Source organism: Scyliorhinus torazame, chromosome 17 (genome assembly GCF_047496885.1).
Source record: "Scyliorhinus torazame isolate Kashiwa2021f chromosome 17, sScyTor2.1, whole genome shotgun sequence".
In the NCBI taxonomy this organism is placed as follows: Eukaryota; Metazoa; Chordata; class Chondrichthyes; order Carcharhiniformes; family Scyliorhinidae; genus Scyliorhinus; species Scyliorhinus torazame.
The window spans coordinates 60836274-60847894 of NC_092723.1; positions in this window are offsets into that span (position 1 = coordinate 60836274).

Genomic DNA, 11621 nt, shown 5'->3' on the forward strand with positions numbered 1-11621 from the left:
TGGAAGGTCCACTTGCAGATGCTCTCCAGTCTCATTGCTGTAGTGTTCCAGGTTTATGGGCAGCCTCCAACCTGAACTTCAGGGGCCACCCCAGGCATTGTTCAGGTGAGTCTGTATGCCACATTGCACTGGAATTGTAGAGAATCTGGCATGGCAGTGGAAGATCCCTCTGTAAATTCACACCAGCGTGAAACCCAATTTCTGGGCCTCCTGCCATACTCTCCCCCATGCCTGCCATTAAACACGGCAGCTTTGGAGAATTCTATCCGATATTTGAAATGCGAGAAGTCATAAAACAATATATGACGGTATGCACCTAGAGACAGACAGTGGAATATAGAGATAGTCCCAACAACTCACCGAGAGAAAGTAAGCCTGAGACTTCTACGTAAGTCCCAGTTCCCCTCTGGAAAGGATAATGTTGACAGTTAACTGGAAACATTGCACCCTGGCTGCCCCACCTACCCCATCCCTGTGGATTAGCATGTGTCTTCCCCTGTCAAGACTCTGGCTCTGCTACTTAAACATCTGTAGTCTGCTGATCCAATAACTTGTAAGTCAGAAGGTTGAGCCTGGAAAATCCTTGCACCGCTCATTCTTAGGGATCGGGAATTAATGTGATCCAGATTCACGGTGTGGCTTATCAAAGCATCCTCTTTGTAACAAGGTTAAAAGCAAATGACTGAAAAAATACATATCGAAAAACAGCATGTCAGTCTATAGTATAAGGGTATCTGGCATAGGAAGGGTTAATGTGGGACTTGGTTATAGTGCCGCCCATAATGTGATGTAAAGAGACCCATCACCTGAGACTAGAGAAAACTGCGGACTACATAGAGTCCTCCGTAGAAGCAAGCATAGCTGAGAGCTTGGGCTATGTCCTGCATCTATGTACATAGTTGTGTGTAACTATGTGCACATATGTGTTATTAATAAACCATAGAAGCCCTACAGTGCAGAAGGAGGTTATTCAGCCCATTGAGTCTATACCGACCCTCTGAAAGAGAACCCTACCTAAGCTCACACCCCCGCTCTATTCGCGTAACCTCACTTTTGTGAGGGCCACGAAGAATCCAGCACGGGTTTTAAGGATACAAAGTAATAACATTTATTTACAATAACATATATATATAACAGCAGCAGCAACTTCCCTTGCTGCACACTCCTTCCTGCTGGTTCCTAAACTGGCCAGCTTTATTTATACTAGGAGTTTACTAATGGTATCTCCACCCCCCCACATTGGGGAAGCTCATACTCCCACAGGATTGTGGGATTGTCATTAGTCCCCAGCCAATGGTAAGTAGGCAGGTTATAACATCCCTCCCCCCAAAGTCCAAGGAATCCACCGGAGACCCTGGCGAAGGAGGGTGTCGGACTCGTTTTGCCGCAGGCCGGACACCATTTGCACGCGACGCTGGATCAGGCGGCGTGTAACAAGACGGAGACCGGCGCTTCCGTGATGAACGGCGCAACGGTTGTACATCCACGGCCCGTGGACCCAAGGATTCCCCCTCTGATGCATCCTGTGTCTCCATCTCGGAGTCAGAGTCTGCTGCCTCCGTCATGTCAGCGCCTCTATCTCCATTCGGTTCTGTAACGACCTGCGCAGGCTTCGAGTGAGGCACCAGTGGAAGATTGTGAGGGCTACCTTCCCTTGTCTCTGGTCTCTGCGACTGTAGAAATGAGCTCCAGGGGCGGGGAATCTTTGGAGGGGATAGTCTTCTGGACCGAATGTGGTCTACATGTTTGCACTGGAGACGACCCTGGGCTTGCACCTGGTAAGATATAGGGCCCATTCGGCGAAAGATTACACCAGGAACCCACTGGGCACCACCAGCAAAATTCTGAACGAACACTGGGTCACTGGGTGCAAACTGCCGAATCGGCCGATGCCGAGAAAATCCCTGTCCCTGCCGTTCTTGTGTGCAGTGTACTTTTGCACCAATGTCCGGGAAAACCATACTAAGGCGGGTGCGAAGTCTCCGGCCCATTAGGAGTTCTGCGGGAGCTACCCCAGTCACCACATGGGGGGGTGGTCCTATACGTAAACAAAAAGCGAGCCAGTCTCGTGTCCATTGATCCGGAAGACTGCTTCTTTAGGCCTCTTTTGAATGTCTGCACTGCGCGCTCTTCCAACCCATTTGAAGCCGGGTGGTAAGGGGCAGTGCGGATATGGTGTATGCCGTTCATCTTAGTGAACCTCGCAAACTCCTCACTCGTGAATGGAGTGCCATTATCCGTGACCAGCACCTCGGGGAGGCCATGCGTACTAAACGACAAACGCATCTTTTCAATTGTTGTGCAGGACATTGTCCCCTGCATCTTATGCACCTCTAGCCATTTAGACTGGGCGTCAATTAATAGAAGGAACATGGATCCTTGAAAAAGGCCTGCGAAATCTGCATGCAAGCGTGCCCAAGGCCGCCCTGGCCATTCCCAGTGATGCAGGGGCGCGGCCGGTGGAAGCTTCTGATGCTCCTGGCAAATGGAGCCGTTTTGGGCCACCTTCTCAATGTCGGTGTCGAGGTCTGGCCACCAGACATAACTCCGGGCCAACATTTTCATTTTGGTCACGCCTGGATGCCCATTGTGCAAGTCTGTTAATATCAGCTCCTGGCCTTTTTCCGGGACAATCACACGCGCCCCCCACAAGAGGATGCCGTCTTCCATGCTGAATTCTGACAGCTTGGAAGAAAATGCCCGCAACTCGCCTGGGAGCTGTCTATGCTGCCCACCATACAGGACTATGTGCCGAACCTTTGACAGGACTGGCTCCGTCTGGGTCCACTCACGGATCTGCGATGCCGTGACAGGCAATGTGTCCATAAAACTTAGGGTTGCAACCACCTCACCGGTCGTGGGGGTGGACATGGGGCCGGTCGATAAAGGCAATCGGCTCAGTGCGTCGGCATTTGCTATCTGCGTACCTGGTTTGTGCTCCAGAGAATACTCGTATGCAGCAAGCAACAAAGCCCAGCGCTGGATCCGTGCGGAAGCAATGGGCGATATTGGCTTATCCTCTCTGAAAAGTCCCAGCAGAGGCTTATGATCAGTCACAATAGTGAAATGGCGGCCATACATGTACTGGTGGAAGCGTTTCACCGCAAAAACCACTGCCAGGCCCTCCTTCTCGATCTGCGCGTACTTTTTCTCCGCTGCAGTCAATGTGCGGGAGGCGAAAGCTATCGGTCGCTCGGCCCCGTTCTCCATCTTGTGGGACAGGACGGCCCCAATACCATACGGGGATGCATCACATGTGACGAGCAAAGGCTTTCCAGGATCATAGTGGGTTAGTAACCCAGACGACGACAATTGTTGCTTTACCCACCGGAAAGCGGTTTCTTGCGGCTGACCCCAAACCCAGGTGTGATTTTTCTTTAGCAGAAGGTGCAAAGGGGCCAGCGTAGTTGCCAGATTGGGGAGGAACTTCCCGTAATAGTTTACGAGACCGAGAAAAGAACGAAGATGCGAAGTGTCAGTCGGGGCGGGGGCCTGTTGAATTGCACGCACCTTCTCTGCGATGGGGTGAAAACCTTCGCGGTCCACCCGATAACCTAGGTAGACTACTTCCTTTGCCTGAAATACGCACTTTGTGCGACGTAAACGGACTCCAGCCTCCGAGAGGCGTCTAAGGACAGCCTCCAGATTTTCCAAATGTTCCTGCTCCGACGTCCCTGTAATCAAAATGTCATCTAAGTATACAGCAACACGTGGTAAACCTCTCAAAATGCCCTCCATAACACGTTGAAAAATTGCGCAGGCAGAGGATACTCCAAAGGGCAACCGTGTATATTCATACAGGCCCCGGTGTGTATTAACCGTTACATATGGTCGGGAGGCAGGGTCCAGCCCCAACTGCAGGTAGGCGTGACTCATATCTAATTTTGTGAACGAGAGTCCACCTGCAAGCTTCGCGTAGAGATCCTCTATGCGAGGCATTGGATATCGGTCGAGTCGGGAAGCCGTATTCACTGTAAATTTATAGTCGCCACACAAGCGAACTGTGGCATCTGGCTTCATTACAGGTACAATTGGTGCTGCCCAGTCAGCAAAACGGACGGGCCTGACAATACCCAAACTCTCCAAACGAGTGAGCTCCCCTTCTACCTTCTCGAGCAAGGCGTAAGGCACCGGGCGCGCCCGGAAATAGCGCGGCGTGGCTCCTGGTTCGACTTGGATACGGGCTACGGCCCCTTTTACTTTCCCCAAACCAGGCTGGAATACATCTGGGTATCGTCCTAGCACCTCAGTCAACCCTTCAGAAACTGTTTGGAGGATGTGCTGCCATTGCAACCGCAAATGGCGCAACCAGTCCCGACCCAACAGGCTGGGCCCATGGCCGCGCACCACGATAAGTGGGAAACGCCCCTCCTGGCGTCCATAAACAACAGGGGTCATTGTAGTTCCTGCAATGTCCAGTGGTTCCCCAGTGTAGGTGGCCAACCTGGCCTGTGAGTCGGTTAATGTAAGGGTCTGTATACGCTGCTTGATGCGGTCGAATGTCCTCTGGGCAATCACGGAGACCGCTGCGCCAATGTCCAACTCCATCTCAAGCGGGTGGCCATTGACCCGTACTGTCACCTTAATGGGGGCCACACAGGGAGCTGCCACACAATGCAACTGCAGGCAGTCGTCCTCCGTCTCCACGTCCTCGGGAGTAGTCGCCGCAGGTTCATCCACATGGAAGGTACGGCCCCTGGGCTGGTCCCAGTTATGGCCCCTGGGCTGGTCCCAGTTTCGGTCGGAACGACGGCGCCTCTGGCGCCCCCAGGACCGTCGTCCGCAACGGGGTCGGCGCCTACAAGTCTGACACGGACATGGCTCCTCATCCATTGGTTCTGGAGAAGGCTCCCTTCGGGGACGAATGTCCGACGGCCACTGGCGTCAGTCCGGACGTTGCCTCGCCCAAGGTACCGCAGGAGTGCGAGGGGACGTTTTCGGATGGTAGGGGTTGCGCCCCAAGGCATGCACTTCCATTCCCTGTAGCTCCTGCACTCCTCGTTCTGCGCTCTCTCAGGACAATACTATTTGAATGGCCTGTTGAAAAGTCAATGTTGGCTCAGCTAACAACTTTCTCTGCGTGGCCGCATTGTTAATACCGCAAACCAAACTGTCGCTTAACATTTCTGACAAGGTCTCACCATAGTCACAGTACTCCGCAATCCTGCGTAGCCTGGATAGAAAATCGGCAAGGGATTCTCCAGGGGTCCTCTCACCGGTATTAAACTGGTAACGCTGGACTATCGTGGATGGGGTTGGGTTAAAATGTTGTCCCACTATATTCACAAGTTCATCAAACGTTTTGGTGTCCAGCGCAGCTGGGTACGTAAGGCTCCTAATCACCCCAAACGTATGCGGGCCGCAGGTGGTGAGCAATATGACCACCTGGCGCTCGTTTTCAGTGATATTGTTTGCCCGGAAATAGTAACACATCCATTGTGTGTACTGGTTCCAGCTTTCCAGCGCAGCACCAAAAACATCCAAACGTCCGTACAGAGGCATGGTATAATAGAAAACAACTTCCAACCTGTATCCAACAAAAATCCAGGGAGGTGGCTTCAGCAGTGTAGTCAGCTATTCACTTTAACCTTCGTCGCCAGTTTTGTGAGGGCCACGAAGAATCCAGCACGAGTTTTAAGGATACAAAGTAATAACATTTATTTACAATTTTATATATATATATATATATATATATATATAAAACAGCAGCAACTTCCCTTGCTGCACACTCCTTTCTGCTGGTTCCTAAACTGGCCAGCTTTATTTATACTAGGAGTTTACTAATGGTTTCTCCGCCCCCCTCATTGGGGAAGCTCATACTCCCACAGGATTGTGGGATTGTCATTAGTCCCCAGCCAATGGTAAGTAGGCAGGTTATAACACTCACCTAATCTGCAAATCTTTGGACACAAAGGGGCAATTTTGCATGGCCAATCCACCTAACCTTAACATCTTTGGACTGTGGGAGGAAACTGGAGCATCCGTAGGAACCCATGCAGACACAGGGAGAACGTGGAAAATTCACAGTCACCCAAGTCCAGAATCGAATCCGGGTCCCTGGTGCTGTGAGGCAGCAGTGCTAACCACTGTGTCAGCATGCCGCCCCTACTTAAGTTAGGGCCCGGATTAGCTCAGTTAGCTGGACAGCTGGTTCATGGTGCAGTGAGGCCAACAGCGCAGCTTCAATTTCTGTACCAGCTGAGGTTATTCATGAAGGCCCACCTTCTCAACCTTACACCCTTGCCTGAGTTGTGGACACCTCAGGTTAAACCACCCCCAGTCAGCTCTCCCCCTCAAAGGGGGAAGCAGCCTATGGTCACCTGGGACTATGGCAACTTTACTTTACTTAAGTTGAGCATTTAATGTTCAACCATACAAGATTTCTGGGAGGTAAGTCTCTCCTTTAAAAACACTTGTCTTTGCAGGGGCAGGCCAGTCGATTTCAGCGGGAGCGGAGCTGGTTAGTCAATTTCAGCGGGAGCAGTGCGGAAGTGATTTCTGGGAGGTAAGTCTCTCCTTTAAAAACACTTGTCTTTGCAGGGGCAGGCCAGTCGATTTCAGCGGGAGCGGAGCTGGTTAGTCAATTTCAGCGGGAGCAGTGCGGAAGTGATTTCTGGGAGGTAAGTCTCTCCTTTAAAAACACTTACCTGGTCCCGTTTTCAGTCCCTCTTTGCTGTTTTAAAAAAGAATTTAGTGTTTAAGGTGGGAACAGGAAGTTCGACCAGCGGACTTCTGGGAAGACCCTCACCAATAAATTCTGGTGGAGAGGAAACCCGAGACACTACATGTGTAGTGTCTCCCACCCGCCCTCTTCCTCTAACCTAATAATAAAACCCATTGGTGTGAGGTAAGTACCATATTTTATTATTATTATTATTTTTTTTTTTTTAATTTAGTTGTTAGCCAGATCTTGGTAGAAAGTTAGAGGGATGGCAGGGAAGGGAGTGCAATGTTCCTCCTGCAGGATGTTTGAGGTGAGGGATGCCGTTAGTGTCCCTGCTGATTTTACCTGCAGGAAGTGCTGCCATCTCCAGCTCCTCCAAGACCGAGTTAGGGAACTGGAGCTGGAGTTGGAAGAACGTCGGATCATTCGGGAGGCAGAGGGGGTCATAGATAGCAGCTTCAGGGAATTAGTTACACCAAAGATTGGAGATAGATGGGTAACTGTAAGAGGGACTGGGAAAAAGCAGTCAGTGCAGGGATCCCCTGCGGTCGTTCCCCTGAGAAACAAGTATACCGCTTTGGATACTTGTGGGGGGGACGGCTTACCAGCCATGGGGTACGGGCCTCTGGCACGGAGTCTGTCCCTGTTGCTCAGAAGGGAAGGGGGGAGAGGAGCAGAGCATTAGTAATTGGGGACTCGATAGTCAGGGGCACAGATAGGAGATTTTGTGGGAGCGTGAGAGACTCACGTTTGGTATGTTGCCTCCCAGGTGCAAGGGTACGTGATGTCTCGGATCGTGTTTTCCGGGTCCTTAGGGGGGAGGGGGAGCAGCCCCAAGTCGTGGTCCACATTGGCACTAACGACATAGGTAGGAAAGGGGACAAGGATGTCAGGCAGGCTTTCAGGGAGCTAGGATGGAAGCTCAGAACTAGAACAAACAGAGTTGTTATCTCTGGGTTGTTGCCTGTGCCACGTGATAGTGAGATGAGGAATAGGGAGAGAGAGCAATTAAACACGTGGCTACAGGGATGGTGCAGGTGGGAGGGATTCAGATTTCTGGATAACTGGGGATCTTTCTGGGGAAGGTGGGACCTCTACAGACAGGATGGTCTACATCTGAACCTGAGGGGCACAAATATCCTGGGGGGGGGAGATTTGTAAGTGCTCTTTGGGGGGGTTTAAACTAATGCAGCAGGGGCATGGGAACCTGGATTGTAGTTTTAGGGTAAGGGAGAATGAGAGTATAGAGGTCAGGAGCACAGATTTGACGTCGCAGGAGGGGGCCAGTGTTCAGGTAGGTGGTTTGAAGTGTGTCTACTTCAATGCCAGGAGTATACGAAATAAGGTAGGGGAACTGGCAGCATGGGTTGGTACCTGGGACTTCGATGTTGTGGCCATTTCGGAGACATGGATAGAGCAGGGACAGGAATGGATGTTGCAGGTTCCGGGGTTTAGGTGTTTTAGTAAGCTCAGAGAAGGAGGCAAAAGAGGGGGAGGTGTGGCGCTGCTAGTCAAGAGCAGTATTACGGTGGCGGAGAGGATGCTAGATGGGGACTCATCTTCCGAGGTAGTATGGGCTGAGGTTAGAAACATGAAAGGAGAGGTCACACTGTTGGGAGTCTTCTATAGGCCTCCAAATAGTTCTAGGGATGTAGAGGAAAGGATGGCGAGGATGATCCTGGATAAGAGTGAAAGTAACAGGGTAGTTATTATGGGAGACTTTAACTTTCCAAATATTGACTGGAAAAGATATAGTTCGAGTACATTAGATGGGTCGTTTTTTGTACAGTGTGTGCAGGAGGGTTTCCTGACACAATATGTTGACAGGCCAACAAGAGGCGAGGCCACGTTGGATTTGGTTTTGGGTAATGAACCAGGCCAGGTGTTGGATTTGGAGGTAGGAGTGCACTTTGGGGACAGTGACCACAATTCGGTGACGTTTACGTTAATGATGGAAAGGGATAAGTATACACTGCAGGGCAAGCGTTATAGCTGGGGGAAGGGCAATTATGATGCCATTAGACGTGACTTGGGGGGGATAAGGTGGAGAAGTAGGCTGCAAGTGTTGGGCACACTGGATAAGTGGAGCTTGTTCAAGGATCAGCTACTGCGTGTTCTTGATAAGTATGTACCGGTCAGGCAGGGAGGAATGCGTCGAGCGAGGGAACCATGGTTTACCAAAGAAGTGGAATTTCTTGTTAAGAGGAAGAAGGAGGCCTATGTGAAGATGAGGTGTGAAGTTTCAGTTGGGGCGATGGATAGTTACAAGGTAGCGAGGAAGGATCTAAAGAGAGAGCTAAGACGAGCAAGGAGGGGACATGAGAAGTATTTGGCAGGTAGGATCAAGGAAAACCCAAAAGCTTTCTATAGGTATGTCAGGAATAAGCGAATGACTAGGGAAAGAGTAGGACCAGTCAAGGACAGGGATGGGAAGTTGTGTGTGGAGTCTGAAGAGATAGGCGAGATACTAAATGAATATATTTCGTCAGTATTCACTCAGGAAAAAGATAATGTTGTGGAGGAGAATGCTGAGCCCCAGGCTAATAGAATAGATGGCATTGAGGTACGTAGGGAAGTGGTGTTGGCAATTCTGGACAGGCTGAAAATAGATAAGTCCCCGGGACCTGATGGGATTTATCCTAGGATTCTCTGGGAGGCCAGGGAAGAGATTGCTGGACCTTTGGCTTTGATTTTTATGGCATCATTGGCTACAGGAATAGTGCCAGAGGACTGGAGGATAGCAAATGTGGTCCCTTTGTTCAAAAAGGGGAGCAGAGACAACCCCGGCAACTATAGACCGGTGAGCCTCACGTCTGTAGTGGGTAAAGTCTTGGAGGGGATTATAAGAGACAAGATTTATAATCATCTAGATAGGAATAATATGATCAGGGATAGTCAGCATGGCTTTGTGAAGGGTAGGTCATGCCTCACAAACCTTATCGAGTTCTTTGAGAAGGTGACTGAACAGGTAGAGGAGGGTAGAGCAGTTGATGTGGTGTATATGGATTTCAGTAAAGCGTTTGATAAGGTTCCCCACGGTAGGCTAATGCAGAAAATACGGAGGCTGGAGATTGAGGGTGATTTAGAGATGTGGATCAGAAATTGGCTAGCTGAAAGAAGACAGAGGGTGGTGGTTGATGGGAAATGTTCAGAATGGAGTTCAGTTACAAGTGGAGTACCACAAGGATCTGTTCTGGGGCCGTTGCTGTTTGTCATTTTTATCAATGACCTAGAGGAAGGCGCAGAAGGGTGGGTGAGTAAATTTGCAGACGATACTAAAGTCGGTGGTGTTGTCGATAGTGTGGAAGGATGTAGCAGGTTACAGAGGGATATAGATAAGCTGCAGAGCTGGGCTGAGAGGTGGCAAATGGAGTTTAATGTAGAGAAGTGTGAGGTGATTCACTTTGGAAGGAATAACAGGAATGCGGAATATTTGGCTAATGGAAAAGTTCTTGAAAGTGTGGATGAGCAGAGGGATCTAGGTGTCCATGTACATAGATCCCTGAAAGTTGCCACGCAGGTTGATAGGGTTGTGAAGAAGGCCTATGGAGTGTTGGCCTTTATTGGTAGAGGGATTGAGTTCCGGAGTCAGGAGGTCATGTTGCAGCTGTACAGAACTCTGGTACGGCCGCATTTGGAGTATTACGTACAGTTCTGGTCACCGCATTATAGGAAGGACGTGGAGGCTTTGGAGCGGGTGCAGAGGAGATTTACCAGGATGTTGCCTGGTATGGAGGGAAAATCTTATGAGGAAAGGCTGATGGACTTGAGGTTGTTTTCGTTGGAGAGAAGAAGGTTAAGAGGAGACTTAATAGAGGCATACAAAATGATCAGGGGGTTGGATAGGGTGGACAGTGAGAGCCTTCTCCCGCGGATGGAAATGGCTGGCACGAGGGGACATAGCTTTAAACTGAGGGGTAATAGATATAGGACAGAGGTCAGAGGTAGGTTCTTTACGCAAAGAGTAGTGAGGCCGTGGGATGCCCTACCTGCAACAGTAGTGAACTCGCCAACATTGAGGGCATTTAAACGTTTATTGGATAAACATATGGATGATAATGGCATAGTGTAGGTTAGATGGCTTTTGTTTCGGTGCAACATTGTGGGCTGAAGGGCCTGTACTGCGCTGTATTGTTCTATGTTCTAAGACTCAGAACTTCTTTGTAAGACCTATTGAATATACAGAACATTTGTTCACACACTAGGGTTATCTCTTACTTTGATCATCTGTGTGAGGTTGTCTGATATGTTCATCCATTTGAGGCTGACTGTGTTGTGCCTTATTCATCACGTGGGTCATAGCTGGGGTTAATGTTTATACCTAGTCGGTGTGTATAGTAAACGCTGTAAGCATAGAAATTTAAGGTGTAATAGAGTTACTTTAGAGGGAGCAAGATAAATTACAGGTAGGCTTGTTAGCTTAATGTCTGTCATTGGAAAAATCGTAAGCATACACATTAAATACCAGATGTGGATATAATTTTAATTTGACCATCAGTTTCAGAATGACAAAACCCACACCACAGAATTTCCGTCATCAAGCTTAACCATAAGGGTCTCAAGAACACTGAGGAGGTGGAGGTGTGAATAAACATGCAGCCGCAATAACCCTGCAAAGTTAAGGAAATATGAAGATAGCTATTTAAGTTGTGGTTTTATCTGTACTGGAAGTGAAGCTACACCTCAACTGCAGGATTTAATTCATTTAAAAGTAGTATCCAATGCATCTTTGAAAAACTCCAAATTACAGAAACATTAAATGATCAACCATGAAATATATAAAATCAAGCAAAATACTGCAGCTATTAGGAACAGATAAACATAGATAGTTTTTTTGAAGAATAAAGGAATAAAGGGTTATGGTGTTCGGGTGGGAAAGTGGAGCTGAGTTCACAAAAGATCAGCCATGATCTTGAATGGCGGAGCAGGCTCAAAGGGCCAGATGGTCTACTGATGG